The 21,523-nt window shown below is 45.7% G+C and overlaps 1 protein-coding gene across 3 annotated transcripts in view; it reads left to right on the top strand.

The window, feature by feature from the left end:
• Positions 1 to 21,523, top strand: part of DMTN (dematin actin binding protein) — a 60,235-nt gene that overhangs the window by 5,478 nt on the left and 33,234 nt on the right. The window contains exon 1 of one of the 3 annotated variants that reach the window (XR_014473588.1): positions 15,176 to 15,476. The exons of the other annotated variants lie outside the window; for them this stretch is intronic. The gene's annotated coding sequence lies outside the window, so the exon portion shown is untranslated. Of the gene's footprint in view, positions 1 to 15,175; positions 15,477 to 21,523 lie in introns of those variants that run through there. 3 annotated transcript variants of the gene reach the window in all.

Raw genomic sequence — 21,523 nt, forward strand, 5'->3', positions numbered from 1 at the left:
ACAGTGAAGAAGCTATTGATATATTGTGTTGTCTAATGAAATAATTGTGGCTATGCAACACGATACAATTTGCAGCACTGCCAATATCGTTAATGGTGCTGCCAGACAAAACACCGAACTATATCGTTAATGATTTTGTTCATTGACGTCACCCGCACCTCCTCCGAACATACAGTCACTGACAATGTAGTCAGATTTGATCGGGATCCTTAACGACCCTCGGGAGTGTGCATCATTAACTATATAGTGGATACACAATAAATGATATGCACTGTAATATCGTTATCAATATCGCTATCGTATATATTGTCCGCCTGTCTCTGTCTGGTGCCCTCCATGGCTAGCAGCAGTGTTGGTGGGGTTGCAGGCCGGAAGGATGGAGACAGTCTTCAGTGTCCTCCTTCTGCCTCTGTATCCCCTGGAGCCGGTCGCTCGACAACCAGGGGACACTGAGAAGAATACATGTAAAGTAATCCGCGTCCCCTCGCGGGGCTTGCTGCACTCGCCACGCTTCGTAGTTGGATAGTTGGGGTATGAAATCACCCATGGGTTGACTATACAATTAAAAATCTGGTCTTTACAATGAAATATCGCATCGCATCGCATGCCTTAAGTAGTGGCATGCAATGATAAAATCGGGCGCCCAGATAATACACAAGTACCGTATCTTTTTGTCTTCTCAGGTGGGGATTCATCATAAATTATCTGGATTTTTCAGGCACCTATGAATAAAACAATATTTATTTCTAGTTTGTACACAATTTTACAAAACTAGATGCAATTTTTAAAAAAGATAAAGGTATCAATAGCATAGGCTGGGGGGCAAACCACCGAGGATATTCCACACACAAAGAGCCTCCCTGGGAGAGATGGAAAAACCTGGGTATTAAGCTCACCAGTAGGGCTCAGGGTGGGACATGTGGGAAGCTCCAGGATACAGCCTTTAAGTACACCAACACGTTTCAACACTTTACCGTGTGTTTTTCAAGGTGTAAGCGGATGGCCTAGGTGTAGCTCTTTTTATTATAGCCTGGACATTAATTAATAGAAAGTGAACAGTAGGCTCAATTAGTTATATGTAGGAGAGTATTTTTGGGCTAGAAATGTAGGTTTTACGTGAATCTTTACATATAAACAATGTGGCATCCTACATTATAAATAAAATGTGTAGGGGGTTTAATCGTGGGATATGCGTACTGTGTTTCGCTATTATCCCGCACCCAGGTGGTAGAGATGGGCAAAACGGCTCTTTTTGCGGACCCGACTCGACCTGGGTCGGTCACTGAAAAGATCTAGATCCTTTGGGCGGCTCTGCGGATCAGTTTGTGTAAAAAAGACAGTTATTTATGGTTTGAGTTAGTGTACCATACCTCCCAACATGACCCTTTCCAGGAGGGACACAATGCTCTGTTTCTGGACTTCCCTCTTAATGTTTGATTGTTATTACCTGTGTGGAAACACCTTTCTTGCCCATTTACCTGTTTAGAACAGGTAATAGCAATCATTCGTTAAGAGGGAAGTCCAGAAACAGAGCAAAGTCGTAGGTCAGAGATGGGGAACCTTTGGCCCTCCAGCTGTTGTTGGACTACACATCCCAGCATGCCCTGCTACAATTTGCTATTTGGCCATGATAACACTGTTGCAGGGAATGCTGGGATGTGTAGTCCAACAACAGCTGGGGCCAAAGGTTCTCTAACCCTGACCTAGGTGGTGCACTTAACATAGATTGTTCTCCACAGTATTAGCCCGTAGAATCTATGGTTTTACACACAGGGGAAATTGACTAATAATTGAATAGCCCTGCGTGGTAAACACAGTAGATAATTGAATATTGAATACGTCGATGACCCAGTGTACCCATTTACACCGCCCTCTACCCAGGTCATAGTCATGTTCTACCCAGGTCAGGACCTGGGGAAACGGTCGTTTGGTCGACTGATCTAGGTCGACATTAGGTCAACAACACTAGGTCGACATGCTGAAAGGTCGACGTGGAACAAGATCGACATGGTTATAGGTCAACATGAGGAAGGTCGACAGGTCATAAGGTCGACATGGGGATTTTCACTGTTTTTTGAGCCGACATGTGCAGACAGGCGGTATTTCATGCCCTACCTTCCACTAGGGCATGGAGTGAGATTATAATAGTGTGGCGAGCGAAGTGAGACACTGTGCCCAAAGCATTGCGAGCGATGCGAGGGTCCGATTCTCACTTCCAACTGTGTCCATGTCAACTGTGTTGACATTCGGGTCAAAAAACAGCGAAAACCCCATGTCGACCTTATGACCTTCCTCATGTCATCCTAACGTCCATGTCTACCTTTTCCCATGTCAACCTTTTCCCATGTCGACCTTTCTGCATGTCGACCTAGTGACTGTCTGACCAACGCTTGTCTGACGAACAATCCAGTTCCCAGGACCTGGGTAGAAGTCCCGTATAAAGGGACACGGCGTGTCCCATTTACACTGCCGCTGACAGGGGTCTGACCCGCTGAAGACCCGGGATTTTGCAGCGGTGTAAAAGGGGTATTAATTTGCTCGTTGCCAAGGGAGACTAAATTTGCTCATTGCCAAGCCCCCCTCCCCCCCCCAAATGAAAGTTAAAAGAAGGCCCCCTCCCCCTCCAAATTTAAGTTAAATGTACTACACAGCCCAGCAAACACAGATCTAGTAAAAAAAAACAACACATGTGCACTGCCTAATTTATGTCTGTGTGTCTGTGTGTTCATACTTCTACTACACACCTTTCTGTGATACTACTGGTGAACTCAGGTGAAGCAATCTTGAAATGCCTGCCAGTGCCAATGCCTCTGCTCTGCTTAGTCTGCTGTTGATGTGTAGTCACCAGACCTCCCTCAGGGCTTCCAGATTCAGAAGAATCTAGATCTGCACGTGACACAGCAACAGCAGCAGCAGCAGCACAAGCAGCCAATTAGAAGAAAATATCTCAGCTGCCAAAGGGGGCAGTGCTGAGCTCAAGCAATGCAATGTGCATTGTATTGTATGTAATGCTAAGCGAAACCGATCCGGATCACCATTTTGGGATCGAAGGCTCCTTCGTTCTTTTGATGGATCCGTTCAAAAGAACCGGATCGTTCGCGAACGACACATCTCTACCAGGTGGATTAAATACCTAAAGATAAAGGTAGGAGGGTGCGCTCCACTCCATTGGAATGCATACTTATGGTGCCGGATGTGATGTCATTTCCGCTGACTTAATCTGGAAACGGAATGCGTTCCGCCATGCTGGACCACACGGTAATGGAGTACGCTCCATTGGATTAGAGAGATTTACATTCTAAATCTAGCGGCATATACAGTATATAAATGTCTGGATTGATAATATTGTATACTGTGATGTTCTTATATGGACACTGAATTGCGCTTATTATGGTGGGCAGCAAACATACTGCCGCTAAAATGATTAGGGGACAACTTACAAAAAATACAATATAAACAATACATAAAAATATAAGAAATAAAAATGCATGTATGTATCGACATTTCAATGGACATCTTATTGACCTTAATAACAAGACAATTCATATTCTATGGGAAAGTGGAACAGATGCTAAGACAAATGCTAGGAAATTCTACAGAAGCCATTTCATTTCAAAATCAAGATTGAGTCACCCTGGGTCAAGGGTACCAAAATTAAAAACTGTTCTCATTTCTGTCTTGGCCAATGTTTCGTCAGTGTTGATTTTTCTCCAATTATTCTTGATGGCAAATAGACCACAGAAGGGAGTGAGATTCTCAGGGTTACATTTTGTGTTTCTTTCAAATGTGCGGATACGTTATGTGCAATTAACCCTTTCATTTTTCTTATACGCTCAGACATACTTTCTTTAAGTTTTCACTGTGTTCTTCTTGTATATTGCTTTTGCATTTACATTGTAGCAGATATATTACATTTTGACTATGGCAAATTATGAATTGTTTCATCTGAAATTCTTTATTGAATTTCATGGAAAGAATATTTTGTAATTTTAGTATTGGGACTTACAGTACCGACACATAATACAGGAGCCCCATATATAGAATCCCTTGGATTTGATGATTTCAAAATCTTCAGGTTTGTTCACTAAACTTTTAACTAGATTATTTCTAATGTTCTTAGCTTTTCTGTAGGTGAACTTGGATAGATCTAGAAATTCACAAGTTGGGTGCTATGCGTGAATTTAAAAAATATATTTTTAGTACTGTTGTTGAGATGTGAAAAAAAGATGTCGTCTATATAACGACTCCAGAGGACCAGGTTGGCCCTGGTGTCATGCCCGTCTGGTCCTCCCAGTGGGCCATGAACAGTTTAACATAATCTGGGGCAATAACACTCATCATACCAAAAAAGTTGTTCCGGAGTATAAATTGGATGCTCTCTATAATGAAATTAAATTTAACATTCATATTTTTCTAATTAATGAAATATGAGACAGCTTCCACTCTGTCCTGATGGTCAGATTGTATACAGGGAGGAAACATCAGCAGTAACCAAGATGTAATCTGACTCCTGTATGATGTTATTAAGTTTATTGATAGCTTTTGTGGAGTTTCATAGATAGAAGTGGGTCTTAACAAGTAAAGGTTGTAAAAGGTGATCTATGTAATGGGAATGGTTAGAAGTGATTGATTCTATTCCAGTTTCAATCAGGCAGCCTGGCGGTTCATGTTGAGCTTTGTGAATTTTGGGTAACATGTACAGACCTGAGGTAGATGGATAAGGAATCGAGATATATTTGTAAATGTAAACTTATTTTTTTACGTATTTTTCTAGTAATGTAATTCATTTCTTGTTTATTTTATCTGCCGTATTAGCCCTCAATTATTTTGTAGGTAGTCTCATCCATTAGCGGTTTCATAACTTCACCATAGTAGTAGGGGATACGGTTGTTTTGTCGACCCGACTTAGGTCGATAGTCATTAGGTCAACACCATTGGGTCGGCAGGCAACAAGTTCATCAGGGTTCTAGCTCGACATGGATGAAGGTTGACAGGTGTCTAGGTCGACATCATGGGACAAGGTCGACTTGTTTTTAGGTCGACAAATACGTTAGTTGACATGGGTTAGGTCAACAGGTCACGAGGTCGACATGGTTTTTTTTCAGTTTTTTTAAGCCGACATGTGCCGACAGGCGGTATTTCATGCCCTACCACCCACTAGGGCGTGGTGGGAGAATAAAATAGTGTGCTGAGCACAGCAAGGCACCATGCCCGAAGCATCGCGAGCGAAGCGAGCTATGCAAGGGGCTGTGGTTGACTTCCAACTGTGTCCATGTTTACTGTGTCGACATTAGGGTAAAAAAAAGTGAAGAAACCCATGTCGACCTAACGCATTTGTCAACCTAAACCCATGTTGATCTTGTCCCATGTTGACCTAGACACCTGTCGACCTTCACCCATGTCGACCTAAAACCCTGTCGACCTAGTTGCCTGTCAACCCAACAGTGTCGACCTAATGACTGTTGACCTAAGTCGGGTCGAATATACGATCCACACCCAGTAGTAGGCAAGGTCCATAATTACCCCCCCCCCCACCCGACCCCTCTTTGTCCGCTGTTTAATTATTCTGGATCAATTGTCTTGTAGACCCCTTTCTCAGCTCTGCTATCATGCATATTGTTTAATACAATTGTATGGTGTGTAACCAGCTTTATATAATTAGCTTTATCTTCAAATAGTTAAATTAGAGGCAAAAAAAAAAAGCTGTCAACCTAATGACGCCCACCCCTTGCAATACAGCCGGTGGTGCGCCACCATTGGGGTTCCTGGACAGTGACTAGGAGGTGGTCTGTAGTGTTTGAATATCTCATGGGTACCGGTGGGTGTTATGGGAGTGTCAAGAGTGCGTCAATGCAAGCAGCTGGCCATGTTTATATCAGTGGCCATGTTTATATCAGTGGCCACTGGAACAAGGACTGATATTTCTGTCCTAGTGTATACAGATGGAGCAGCTCCCATCAGTGCTGCTCCTGGAAATAAAATTGCCATATGCCGCCAGGTGATGGAAGTGGGCGAGCGCTCACGAAACGCATGCGCAACCCTTTCCATTGGAGCCATCCGCCGCCAGACCCCAGCATCTCCCCGCAGCCCCTGCCGACTCCCCCCACTCCCTGAAGCAGAGACGGGCAGGGAAAGCACTCCCCGCCACCGTACTGCGTCGTGTTGATGGGGGTGCGTGTGAGACGCTCACGCGTCCTCTCCAGATGGAGCGCCTCTCTGCCAGCCTGCTCCAGCTAAGGGAATCTAGCGATTCCCTGCGCCGGCTGAGAGGCGCTCCGTCTGTACATGTTTATATCAATTTGAGAAGAAAACACAGAGCAGCCCATAGACTGCCACATGAGTCGATGGTGTAAAATGATGGTGTAGTGGTTAGAACCGCCGTGGCAGTCACACTGTCCACGTACACTAAAAATGGTTGCCTTTGCACTGTAACTGTGCGCCGCGTGCTGCTGTACAAGGGGTAGGCTGAAATCACCATTTGAATATTATTTCTCTTCACATTATGACAGTGACCATTTTTGCGGACGCGGTAGCGACCGCCTTTGAATCAGGCCCTGAATTATTATGGTTGAGATCAGCTCGATGGAGCGGTCTGTGTTACCGCCTGTTGAGGTTAGGTGATATTATACATTTTCTCTAATTGCAGCAATAAATGCCGTATGGGTTATAAGATTCACCATGGAAGTTGTTAGTGCTTCATTAATAAATAATCATTCCAATTGAATGATCAATTTCCCGTTACTGAAAATAAAAGTACACACTGTGGGCATACCACTCCAATTATAACAGGACAATACAGCTTTTCAGACACTGGGGGGTGATTAGGGTTGGTTTGCAAAAGCAAACTCCTTCTTTAATGGACAAAACCATGTGCACTGCAGGTGGGGCTGATGTAGCATGATGTGCACCCTAGCACCCACAGCAAGATTTTTTAAAGTGCCCCCACCCAAATGCAGCAACCGTGCACCATTATACATATGCCACACACCGTGATGCCCATTATACATATGCCACACAACATGATGCCCATTATACATGTACCACACACCATGATGCCCATTATACATGTACCACACACCATGATGCCCATTATACATGTACCACACACCATGATGCCCATTATACATGTACCACACAACATGATGCCCATTATACATGTACCACACACCATGATGTCCAACACACATCATGCCACACCGTGATGCCCATTACATATTATGCCACATAAGTGCCGCTTACCTACATGCTCGTTGCTAGGGGGTTCGTTCTCAAAACATGCTTGATTCCAGGGGTTACATGCTTGATGCCAGGAGCTGCATGCCAGGGGCTTCATGATCAATGCCAAGGGGGTGTGGCAGTCCACCCCAGAGGTGTCCCTGTGCCCTCAAAGAAGGTAAATTGCAGCTAATGCTGCTCAGAGAAAGAACTGCATTTTTATAGAAACAGCAGGGCTGTGAGGGGTTAACAGACAGCTAGTGTCCCAGCTCCCCTGCACTTGTGACAGGAAGCTGAGAGGTCAGAGGTGATCCCAGCAGCAAGGTGAGAGGGAGGAAGTGTGCAGAGAGTGAGAAGACATGCTTGGAGCAGGGAGAGGCTCAGGCAGAGAGAGGAGAAAGCCCAGCAGCGTGTGTGCAGTGAATGGAGAAGCTGTTCCCCTGTCCTGCACTGAAGAGGAGATCAGGTGCTGCTGATAGGTGCCAGGCAGAGTGAGACCCAGAGAGGAGTGAGAGACCCAGAGAGGAGTGAGAGACCCTGAAGAGTCATGACCAGCAGGAGCTGGCATCTGCAGCTGAGAGTTAAGGTACAGGAGCTCCCCTACCCCCAGGCTGGCCTGCACCCCACATTGGCCCACTTTACCCAGCTATTGAAGTGGCTCTCCACTGCATAGGGGACAACTGTTATTAGGGTGCTGATCACCCTGCGACATTAGCAGCCCAGAGACACCTGCAACACCCCTCTGGCTGCATGCCAGATTTGCCACCACTGCCAAGCCTATATCTACAGCCTTCGTTGTATGTCTAGCAGGGGGTTGCCCTAGGTAACGGGAACCCGCCTGTACCCTATTGAAGGGATTGTTAATTTGCTCTGCCATGCTCGTAGTCAGTGTGCACACTAAGTTAGGTCCTAATTCAAAGTGAGGATATATGTCGACGTGGGACCATTATGTTGACACGTGACTGTGTATGTTGATTCATTTGCCAATAGATTATATTGAGGTTTCTGAGCCATTTAAATTGATTGCTAGATAGAATGATTATTGTTTGATTGTATGCTTTACTGTAGGTGTTTGTTCATTGAGTATTTCTTCTTGTCATTTGTCATTGAGATATTGCAGCAGTCAATCCGTGTGTTAGTAAATAAATTACTGTCGCTGCTAATCGTGGTAGAGTTGTCTTTTGTGGGTCCCTTGGGTTGTGCCGTTCCCTGCCACAGGTTCCCCAGCAGAAGCCGCGAAGAATCCAGAAGCCGCCGCCGTCACCAGCTCCAGATTAAGGTACGCCATCTTGCACCACACCGTACAGGGGCACTGTCACACTTGGCGTCACGAACAGGATTGCACAAGACCCCTGTGAACGGCAAGATGTGGCGATCGCAGTACACAGAACCGCAGGAGATGCGAAGAACCGCCACTCCACCAGCCCAAGCCAATCAGAACGCGATTGGGGCCATCATCGAAGCGATGACCGAAATGACCAGGATGATCCGTGAGATGCGTCAGGAATGGGCGGAGGATGAAAAGGAAAGACAGCAACGTGAAGGTGGCAGAAGGCATAGATGGCAACAGAATCGCCAATGGAGGTCGGAACGACTACACAGTGACCGAGCCGATGTATGCCCACAGACTGTGAGATGGCATGGGAGAAGAGGTCCACCGGCAGTGTTCCAGAACACGTCAAGAGCATCCGGTGTAACGCAGATGACTGATAGGCCGCGAACCGGCCCAAGAAGGATCACAGGTCGTGTCCTGTGGTTTGATGTGCCACGCGGATATGGATACATTAGACGTGCAGACAACGGGCGTAGCGTCTATGTCCATTACACCGCCATACAGAACGAAGACCCCCAGAATTGCTTTCGGAGCCTGAGCGATGGTGAAGCCGTCGAATTCGAATTAACAAGCGGGAAGAAAGGCACCAAGGCCGCAAAAGTGACGGGGCCGAATGGAACGCCGGTGCTACGCAACAGACATGCCCCAGAACAACAGTGGCACTACCCGCACCGTAAAGAGCCTCTACCATACCACCAATACACCGGAAGTACAGCTGAACTGAGAGAGGTCAAGCTAGAAAAAGAAAGAGTGAACAGCAACCCTCCTCGACCAGGACAGATGCCCCGCCCACCAGAACCTGAGATCACGAGGGCAAGTGAGAAACCGGTCATGTGGAGTGAGGTAGTCCACCAGAAGCAGCAAGCAGCGACTAGGCCTCTTGCAGAGCCAACCAGAGAGTACGTGCCTAGAATGGATGATGCCGATTATCGGGTGGCTAACCTAGGGCCAAGAATGGTAGACCAGCAGAGAAGCCCCGAGACCGTGGTTCAGATGGCTGTGACGCAGACAGTAGAGCCACCAGAAGCAGAACCAGTGGTGCCACTGCATGAATCCAAGGCCAAAGTAGAAGCACCAGAGAGAGAAGACAAGGCCAAGATCTGTTTCATCGGTGGGAAGCCAGTAACAAGTGGTGAATATGCGACCATCTCAGGAGAGGAATTCGCCCTCAGAATCCAGCAGGCGATACAGAGGTCGAAGAGGCAAGATCGAGAGGTGAGACATGCCTAAAGATGCGTACATCGTGAGAGTGGGCGCCATCCATTGACAGCCTTGGAGAAGCTGGACCGCAGAGGGATGGAGGTCCTGTGGCAGGGGGATGGTTGACCTGGGGAGCCCACATTAGATATCAGGTGGCAGGAAGGTAGTGATGCTTATAGTTGTTATTGAATGTATAATTGTTCGCACCTGTTTTCATTTAGCGTTTGAATGTTGTCATGGACATTGACAGGACTTTGTCAAGAACTTGTTGGTCCGGGTAAGTTGCCTGCGGACAGGCAAATTTCCAGCAGGGAGGTGTGTGGCAGTCCACCCCAGAGGTGTCCCTGTGCCCTCAAAGAAGGTAAATTGCAGCTAATGCTGCTCAGAGAAAGAACTGCATTTTTATAGAAACAGCAGGGCTGTGAGGGGTTAACAGACAGCTAGTGTCCCAGCTCCCCTGCACTTGTGACAGGAAGCTGAGAGGTCAGAGGTGATCCCAGCAGCAAGGTGAGAGGGAGGAAGTGTGCAGAGAGTGAGAAGACATGCTTGGAGCAGGGAGAGGCTCAGGCAGAGAGAGGAGAAAGCCCAGCAGCGTGTGTGCAGTGAATGGAGAAGCTGTTCCCCTGTCCTGCACTGAAGAGGAGATCAGGTGCTGCTGATAGGTGCCAGGCAGAGTGAGACCCAGAGAGGAGTGAGAGACCCAGAGAGGAGTGAGAGACCCTGAAGAGTCATGACCAGCAGGAGCTGGCATCTGCAGCTGAGAGTTAAGGTACAGGAGCTCCCCTACCCCCAGGCTGGCCTGCACCCCACATTGGCCCACTTTACCCAGCTATTGAAGTGGCTCTCCACTGCATAGGGGACAACTGTTATTAGGGTGCTGATCACCCTGCGACATTAGCAGCCCAGAGACACCTGCAACACCCCTCTGGCTGCATGCCAGATTTGCCACCACTGCCAAGCCTATATCTACAGCCTTCGTTGTATGTCTAGCAGGGGGTTGCCCTAGGTAACGGGAACCCGCCTGTACCCTATTGAAGGGATTGTTAATTTGCTCTGCCATGCTCGTAGTCAGTGTGCACACTAAGTTAGGTCCTAATTCAAAGTGAGGATATATGTCGACGTGGGACCATTATGTTGACACGTGACTGTGTATGTTGATTCATTTGCCAATAGATTATATTGAGGTTTCTGAGCCATTTAAATTGATTGCTAGATAGAATGATTATTGTTTGATTGTATGCTTTACTGTAGGTGTTTGTTCATTGAGTATTTCTTCTTGTCATTTGTCATTGAGATATTGCAGCGGTCAATCCGTGTGTTAGTAAATAAATTACTGTCGCTGCTAATCGTGGTAGAGTTGTCTTTTGTGGGTCCCTTGGGTTGTGCCGTTCCCTGCCACAGGTTCCCCAGCAGAAGCCGCGAAGAATCCAGAAGCCGCCGCCGTCACCAGCTCCAGATTAAGGTACGCCATCTTGCACCACACCGTACAGGGGCACTGTCACAGGGGCAGGGCCGGTGCTAGGGTGTCCGGCCCCCTCCTGCAAACCATACATTTTGCGCCCTTTCACATTGCCATTGCAACAAGCTGCAGCCCGATTGTGGGAGCGTATGCAACATGCGATCCTATGGAGGATCTCGGGTGCATGTACATGTATGCATACACCATCTCAGTGCTTCCCGGAGGAAACCCACAGAAGCAAAGGGAGAATATACAAACTGTGCACAGTTAGGGCAATGTTGGGAATTGAACCCATGACCTCAGCACTGTGATGCAGTAAAGCTAACCATTACACCATCCGTGATGATAATGTAATGTGTGATACTACAGTTATGCCCCTAATATTTCACACTGGATGTGTGGCCCAACAGGACACAATTACATCTGCCCATCTCCAGTGACACATGGTTTTGTCACAGTGCAAACTTACTTGTGAAATCTTGCTTTACTCCCACCTCAGAATGGCGCTCTGTGTGCCTACTACAGAGTTAGGAGCAAATAACAGCGAAGCAAAACAGGAGCAATTGGCTTCAGGAACAAACATGATGCAATGCAAGAGGGTTCAAATGCATTTATGGTTTTGCATGCAGGGTAAATATAGGCTGCTTTTCTATGTAGTGCACAAATACTGGCCAACTTTCTTTTTGACTTGGAATGAAGAATAAGGCTAGGACATAGGAATTGATGTGGTTACCATCGATGGTAAAATTACAAGTGACCTTTTATGGTTACTATGTTATGGATGACCATCAGTGGTTAACCAACCAATGGTCATTCCTGTTCTTTCATGGACTGGCCAGTGGGCCAATCAGAACCAGGGGGTGGGGCTATGCCCTGTGTCCCAGCAACTAGTACAGATAGAAAAACATATTTTATCATTTATGCTGGACAATTGGAGGGGAACCATATAGTTATACCAAAACGATGGCATAGCTCATATCCCTTCCCAAAGAAATCTCTCTCAGCACATTTTCTGTCTGTCCCACCTGCAGTGTAACATGGTTTTGTCAAATTATTGTGTGAATATCCGAACTGTAAAGCAGAATATACTGGTGCTATATAAGTACATTTTTATAATAAACAAAGTTCTTGCCATATTCAGAATATTTATGTACACCTATACACACAACTCACTCAATCTCAGCTGGATGGAAGGTCTGACCTACTGAGCTGACGCTCTGTTTGTCGGGTATAGCAAAATGATCCTCGCCCTGTGCTGGAATTCACTGCTCCTCATTCCAAGCTCATAGGACATAGGAAAAAACACCACATACTGTAACTGCATTGTGCAGAGTCTGATATCCTCACTCTGGTGTGTGTGTGTGTGTATATATATATATATATATATATATATATATATATATATATATATAGTTAGTATTTTCTGCTCCTCTATCTCTTCATCTCTCATCCCATCTGTCATCCTGACTAGTTACCTCATCCCGTGTACTGTATCTCCCTTACATACAGCAGTCATTATTTCCCACTCCGCACTCTCACCATACTGAGCGGCCAGTTGTACTGTATTTTTGTCCTACCTGTATAAATGACAACATCATCGGCCATGCTGCTTATTGCTAATAGCACATGAGCAGGATATCATACACACATCATTTCCACACTATTCCTTGTTTACAGATATATGCAAGAGGGTTCAAATGTCTAATTTTAGATTGCTTGTCACCTGCCCATGAAGGCTGCATAATTAGCAAGTATCAAGTCCATACTTAACTACTCTTCCAGAAGTTGGGTGGTCTCCCACAACCCCCGAAGTGTGGGTGCTCCATCTGCTTCTGAGTAAAGGGGGCAGGGATAAGACACAAATTTGTATCACACCTTCATAACAGACCTTGATGATGTGACAACCTGGCTCGTCATCACAAAGTCCCCAACATTCTTCTCTCTGGCCTTCTCCTCTAGAGAAGTTTTCAAAAGAAAATGAAAATGACATGACTAAAAAGGAGCGCTTCTGTTAATTGGTTTTTATACACATTCAAATGAAAAGTTAGTAAGTATCAAACATTAATATACACATAAATAATAAAATCATATATGTAACAATGTGTATATAACAGTTATAAATATATATATATATATATGTTTAAAAAATAGTCAGTGCACTGACTTTTTATACATATATATTTTTTTATATATAACTGTTACTTATTAACTTTTCATTTGAATGTGGTTTAGAATAAAAAAAACAATGAATAGAAGCGCTCCCTGTTAGTCATATGATTTTAATTCTCTAGTAAACTGTTGAATGTTCCAAGATATTCCATAGCTGCTAATTCATTTAGACTACAGTCAGTGTATTAAGTGGTTGTGGATAGACTAGTAATTATTTAATTGCGCCTGATTTTGTTGTGTGTTAGTTTTTAAAAGAAGGTAAGCATGAGTCTGCCCCACCAAAGTACAGCTGATGTAAAAAAGTATGACAGACATATGCAGGCCCATTTAGCACTCAGACACACACACACTGCACAAGTTGAATACTCTCACATATCCCCATCTGTACAAGTTTTATACTATCTCATATCTCCCTCTTTTCAGGATTTTCCATACAGTTATGGTCCAGAGAGAAGTTGCTTTCTCTTCTTGGTGGGAATGTCCAAGAGTGGCAAAACCGTGTCGGCTGCTGCGCACACTTATGTTAATGCCCCTTTGTCACATTATGACACACATTAATGCCCTTATTCATCTTATGCCACACAGTAATACATGTTATTTACAGTGCGCTATACAGTAGTGATCCTTATACACATTATGCCTCACAGTAGTGCCCCCTTAGTCACATTATGCCACACAGTAATGCTGCTAAGTCACATTATGCTACACAGTAGTGCCTCTAATAAACATTATGTCACACAGTAATGCACCTTAGTCTCATTATTCCACAGTAATGTCCCTTATTCACATTATGCCATACAGTAATGACCCTTAGTCACATTATTCTACACAGTAATGCCTCTTAGTTCCATTATGCTACCCAGTAGTGCCCCTTATTCATATTTTACACTGACATTAGGATGATGGTGTAAAATGTGTACCTACCTACCTGTAGGGCAGCCGAGACGTATGCTGGGCCCCGGTAATTTTTTTGTGGCGTGGCCTAATAGCGGGAGGAGTGGCCACTCCTCTAGGGATCGCACCGCCCACCCCTAGGAGGGGAGAATGGGTAAGGGCCCCAATGCATTGCTTTGCCCAGGGGCCCACACTGCTGTTAAGACGGCCCTGATTATACCACACAGGAGTATGGTGTATTCTCTACAGTGCTCTGTTGGTATTAATCTGGTACATTATCCTGCATGCATTACAGTATTTACTACTATTTAACCCATTTCCCAGACCATGCACTCTCTAATGGTTAGCCAAACCTCTAAGCATGGGCCCCTACCACTGCATTATACCGGTGGGCCCTTCATACCCAGTCTGACACTGAGTTAACCAAAGCAGAACTACTGTATTAGGAGCATGTCCCTTACAGCCAATTCTGCCCCCCCCCCCCCAACTCTCCTAGTCCACATGTGGGACTTAAGGAGGTGCATGTGCTCAGGGGAGAACCTAGCACTGCACACTGTTGCTGCTGTCCCGGCATGACCCCATTAATAAATAGCCCCGAATAAAAACACATTACTAATCCCCACCATAAGGATTCACCATTGTGAGGTCCACATTGCCACCAATAATAAATAGGCCCCTTATTATAGATGCTTGTAGCTGATAGATAGGGATGGATTCTTGTTTGCAGCTTAGTAACTATTGAGGTGTGAAATCTTCTATGTGTTAAATATTAATGTCTGCCCCAGGGAGACGCAGTTTGTCCCATAAGAATATATCTTTCGTCATTCTCCTCCTGGGGACTGCCAAGGTTGTTTCCTCTGCTCGAGTCTACTCCTCCCTCCTGCTATCTCCCTTCTCTCCATCTCATTCTTTCCCATGCTGACCTCTGCTGCTTTCTCTTTCTCTTCCTCCCTCACTTTTCCATCTGTTGCACTCTCTACCCACACCTCTGTCCATGTCTCGCTGATTGTCTGCCTTTGTCTCCATCTAATCAGAAGAGACACCCCATGCTCCTTATGCATGCCCTCCCTGGCCAGGACACTTCTTGCAGTGTTGCCTCTGAGTGCAGGGAGGGGCACTTTGAGACCGCCTGGAATTCTGCAAACAGAGACGAAACCCTACAAATAGACTGCACCTGCAGGAGAGACACCACACAACCTGACTGAGGTGCTTGCTCATAGTGGAGAGAGGGAGGTGGGTGGGGGGGTTGTGTCTGGTGTAGGAGGAATGAGGGTACCAACATGGATAGCAGTGACAGGACAGTGACAGGACTCGGGTGATGGGGGGCTTACAGGACTGATGGGATAGAATGTCATATATATGTGCAAGGATAAGAAAGGGGACAATGACATGATGGAGATATGTGTGTGTTGTGTGTGCGTGTGTCTGAGGGGTGGTTACATGTATGTACAGTCCATGCTGAACACGCAGAGCATAATGTGACTGAGAAAGGATGTATATAGCAATGTACTGTATGCACTGTGGTGGGAGGAACAGTATCCCTAGCAATGACAATGCTATTTCTGTGTCTGCAATAATGATATACAGTTACTGATGTAGCTACCTGCATTATACCATACAATATTGTGTACATGTATTTTGCACTGTATTTATTCTGATTCACAGAACCTGTGACCTCATTCCATATTAATTATTAATAACGGATTTCCTGCACATATTGTTAACTCTTCTTTTACCGCAACTTTGCATAATACTTGATATATTTCCCAACAAAACTTCAGCACGTTACTTATTACAGCGTTACTCCATTAACCCTTCTACAGTCCGTGCCCTGCAGAATATCTCTTTATCAACATCCCACCACGCTATACCACAGATGGCCGGGCTGATAGGCTCCACTCCATGTTATGTGATGGGTGAGGCACAGGGTGCTGTACAAGATAAGGGAGCCACTGACCCGTGTGTACACATGGATGTGTAGCAGGGAGCCTATAGGCCTGTACATGTGCACACACACCACGCGTGCAAGATGCCTATTTATCATATAGCAATTGTCCTGGTTTGCACCTATTTATCCAGCAGGAGTTTCTCAGGTCTGTATCTCAGTATATAGGACGTGTCTCTGGTCTGTATATCAGTATAGGACGTGTCTCTGGTCTGTATATCTCATTTATACAATAGGACGTGTCTCTGGTCTGTATATCAGTATATAGGACGCAGCCCCCAGTGTATATCTCATTTATACAATAGGACGTGTCTCTGGTCTGTATCTTAGTATATAGGACACAGTCCGCAGTGTATATATCTCATTTATACCATAGGTAGTGTCTCTGGTCTGTATATCAGTATATAGGAAGCAGTCCAAAGTGTATATATCTCATTTATACCATAGGACGTGTCTCTGGTCTGTATATCAGTATAAAGGACTCAGCCCACAGTGTATATATCTCATTTATACTGTACCATAGGACATGTTTCTGGTCTGTATATCAGTATATAGGACGCTGTCCCCAGTGTATATATCATTTATACTATAGGACATGTCTCTGGTCTGTATATCAGTATATAGGACACAGTCTCCAGTGTATATATCTCATTTATACCATAGGACATATCTCTGGTCTGTATCTCAGTATAAAGGTAACAGCACAACTGAAGACATGATACAGTATGTAACTGGCACTACTGTGGACATGATATGTACTGTAACTGGCACTACTGAGGACATGATATGTAACTGGCACTACTGAGACATGATACAGTATGTACCTGGCACTACTGAGGACATGATACAGTATGTAACTGGCACTACTGAGGACATGATATGTTAATGGCGGGATGCAGTTAATAACCCTGGCGGTCGGGATCCCGGCGTTCAGAATCCCGACGCCGGAATCCCGACCGCCGAAATACCGACACATTCTCCCTCCGTGGGTGTCCACGACACCCCTGGAGGGAGAATAAATTAGTGTGCCGAGCGTAGCGAGGCACCGGGCCCGCTGCGTGGCGAGCCCGCAAGGGGGGGTGATCCACGTCCCCCCCCTTGTCGGCATTTCGGCTGTCGGGATTCCGGCGTCGGGATTCTGAACGCCGGGATCCCGACCGCCGGGATTCAGTACTGAATCCGTTAATGGCACTACTGAGGACATGATACAGTATGTAAGTGGCACTACTGAGGACATGATATGTAACTGGCACTACTGAGGACATGATGCAGTATGTAACTGGCACTACTGAGGACATGATATGTACTGTAACTGGCACTACTGAGGACATGATACAGTATGTAACTGGCACTACTGAGTACATGGTACAGTAAGTAACTGGCACTACTGTGGACATGATATGTACTGTAACTGGCACTACTGAGGACATGATACAGTATGTAACTGGCACTACTGAGGACATGATATGTTACTGGGACTACCGAGGACATGATAAAGTATGTAACTGGCACTACTGAGGACATGATATGTTACTGGCACTACTGAGGACATGATATGTTACTGGCACTACTGAGGACATGATAAAGTATTTAACTGACACTACTGAGGACATGATATGTTACTGGCACTACTGAGGACATGATATGTACTGTAACTGGCACTACTGAGGACATGATACAGTATGTAACTGGCACTACTGAGGACATGATATGTAACTGGCACTACTGAGGACATGATATGTTACTGGCACTACTGAGGACATGATAAAGTATGTAACTGGCACTACTGAGGATATGATATGTACTGTAACTTGCACTACTGAGGACATGATACAGTATGTAACTGGCACTACTGAGGACATGATATGTAACTGGCACTACTGAGGACATGATACAGTATGTAACTGCCACTACTGAGGACATGATATGTTATTGGCACTACTGAGGACATGATATGTAACTGGCACTATTGAGGACATGATGCAGTATGTAACTGGCACTACTGGGGACATCTGTAACAGCACTATGGAAGACATGATATTTACTGTAACTGGCACTACTGAGGACATGATATGTAACTGGCACTACTGAGGACATGATATGTAACTGGCACTATTTAGGGCATGATACAGTATGTAACTGGCACTACTGAGGACATGATACAGTATGTAACTGGCACTACTTAGGACATGATATGTAACTGGCACTACTTAGGACATGATACAGTATGTAACTGGCACTACTGAGGACATGATACAGTATGTAACTGGCACTATTGAGGACATGATATGTAACTGGCACTACTTAGGACATGATACAGTATGTAACTGGCACTACTGAGGACATGAAATGTAACTGGCACTACTTAGGACATGATACAGTATGTAACTGGCACTACTGGGGACATGATATGTACTGTAACAGGCACTACTGAGGACAAGATATGTAACTGGCACTACTTAGGACATGATACAGTATGTAACTGGCACTACTGAGGACATGAAATGTAACTGGCACTACTTAGGACATGATACAGTATGTAACTGGCACTACTGAGGACATGAAATGTAACTGGCACTACTGGGGACATGATATGTACTGTAACAGGCACTACTGATGACAAGATATGTAACTGGCAATACTGAGGACAAGATTTGTACTGTAACTGGCACTACTGAGGACATGATATGTAACTGGCACTAAATATGTGCAAGGACATCATTGCTTAGCATTCCAATTCAAAGCCTGAGATTGCACACAAACTTTGTTTCATGTTTTGAAACATTGTTTTATGCACAAATAAACTATATATATGTGTGTATTTCATGTGTTTGATGTGCTTATACAGCATACATGCAAGATATATCATTGAAATATAAAAAAAATGCTGAAATACGGAGTATTCCGTTATCCAAAATTCTTCTGGTCCCGAGCATTTTGGATAAAGCAGGGGTAGCCAACTCCAGTCCTCGAGACCTACCAACAGAGCGTGTTTTCCAGGTTTCCTCATAGAATCGCAAATTAAGTAGCTTCACATGTGGATCTTTTAAAATGTGTCATTGGGTAATGAGTGCACCTGTGCCCAGGCTAGGCGGTCTGGAAAATGTGAACTGTTGATAGCTCTTGAGGACTGGAGTTGGCTACCACTGGGACAAAGGATACTCAACCTGTATATACACTATAGGTCATGTCCAAATGTATCACACAGGGGCCTGATTTAAAGATAGACACAAATGCTGTCACTATTATTATCCCGTAGGCAGCGGATCTTCTGGAATATGCTAATGCAGCTGGTATAAGCTGGTAACACTTGCGTAAGAACACACCATCGGTCGCATAACTGAACCTTTGGGCAACCTTATGTTTGCTCAGTGTCCGTAATAATAAGCCCTCAGAGCCTTTCCACCTTGTACAAGGACAGTTGCAGGTCCAGCCATGGTCTAGACATGTCTGTATTTGACACGCGACCCGTTACCTCCATACTTGCCTACTTTTATCTTCACCTTTCCGGGAGAAGCCCGGAGAGGCAACACATCAGGGGGGCGGGAGCAAGGCTGACATCACTTGGCCCCGCCCCCCATGACGAAAACCTCCGTGATTCGCGGACCGAGAGGGAGGGGGCGTGGTTTAAATGCCGCGAAATGACGCGATCGCGTCATTTAAGCCCCGCCCCCTCCCCGCGTACCCGCGATTTCATGTAATTTTACCCAGCGGGCAAGGCTGGAGCGGGGCAAATCCCAGAATGCGGGAGACTTGCCCACCTTTCCGGGGGGCCGGGAGAAGGACCCGATTTCCGGGAGGCTCCCGGCCATTCCGGGAGGGTAGGCAAGCCTGGTTACCTCCCACTGGCCACCTCCGAATCTGGCCAGCAGTGCTCATCTCAGTGTGTTATATACTGGCCCCTGTGCAGTGATATCTCCTCACTGACTACATTGTCCTATACAGTGAGAGGGGAAGCAGAGTGTGTGCTGTAAGGTCTGGCCCTGGGAAGGGAAATGAGCGCGCGGCAGAGGGAAGTGGACTGAGACTGATATATGGAAATATAGCCAGGGGTCATCCAGTTACACAGGTGCTGCCTTCACACCCCAGCTACACGTCATTCTCTCTGCGCTCCTGCTTTCTGTCATTCCTTCCCTTACCATCTGTCATTCTTTCCCCTCACTGGCACAATTGTCTCCTCATTATGTAATACTGTACTTATGTCGCCCAAATATTCCCCCTCCAAACATAAAAGGTCAGGTGTTAGGAAATGACCACACTGGCGGGAGGAATTTAATTCTTTCTCCCCGCGCCTGCCACTAGATAGCGGCCAATTGTTGCTCCATTCGGACGCGCTGTTCCCTGGCCTCTTTGTAGGAACCTGCAGCAGACAGCTGAGTAAACCTCAGGGGTGAGCCAGCCAGCTGATGGTGTTGTAGGTGATCCAATGCTGTGTCCTAGGACATATCTCGGATCACCAATACCAGCAGTTATACCAGACACCTTCTACCTCATTTACCTACACCAGGCCCACTAATCAGTCATGATCTACGTATTGCATCAGTTATGTACTGTATTAGCCGGTATGGCTTAGCTCACAGACAACCGTTAGGTCCACAGCAAGCAAATGTCGACACGGAAAAGGTCGACATCCGTTTTTTATGTTTTTGTTCATGTTTATGTTTACTGAGCACGTGGACCCCCGAATTAGCGTACTACTTTGCTCGTCCTTCCGGAGCCCCTGTCCCTGTGTCTGCCCAGACATCCGTCTTGCTATTAGAATTGCATATTGCAATATGATCCTGTGCAGTAAGATCCTTCCCAGATCACATTGTATATGTGATCCATAGTATGGATCTAATACGAGAATGGAATGGGACAGACAGAGCACTTTATTTCCCACATAATTCACATACACTGATTGGAAGCTTGATGGGCAGATAGAGATGCACTAAGGTGACTCAGATTTGCGGCACCCTGTGAGCAGGGAGGGCAGCTGAAATGTGGTGATGTCAGCTGCCCGTCCACGGAAGTCAGCTGCCCGTCCACGGAAGGCAGTAAACCATGGGCATTTGCAACCCCCACTATCTCCCCCCCCTGCGAGCACCTTGGAGACTATGCAAGTCTCCAAGGGTGCCCGCAGTGAAGACCTGCACATGCGCTTATTGATATATGCGCATGAAAGAGATCTACAACATCGGTCCCTGTTGCGCAACAGGGCAAATCAACTAGAATGACCTCCTTAGTGCATCTGGCCCTTAATGATTCACTATAAATGCAACACTAACAGATGTGATTATTACTTTGTAACTATGTCTACAAATCTGGT

The sequence above is a fragment of the Crinia signifera genome, chromosome 4, assembly GCF_055691185.1.
Source record: "Crinia signifera chromosome 4, ASM5569118v1, whole genome shotgun sequence".
NCBI classification, from domain to species: Eukaryota; Metazoa; Chordata; class Amphibia; order Anura; family Myobatrachidae; genus Crinia; species Crinia signifera.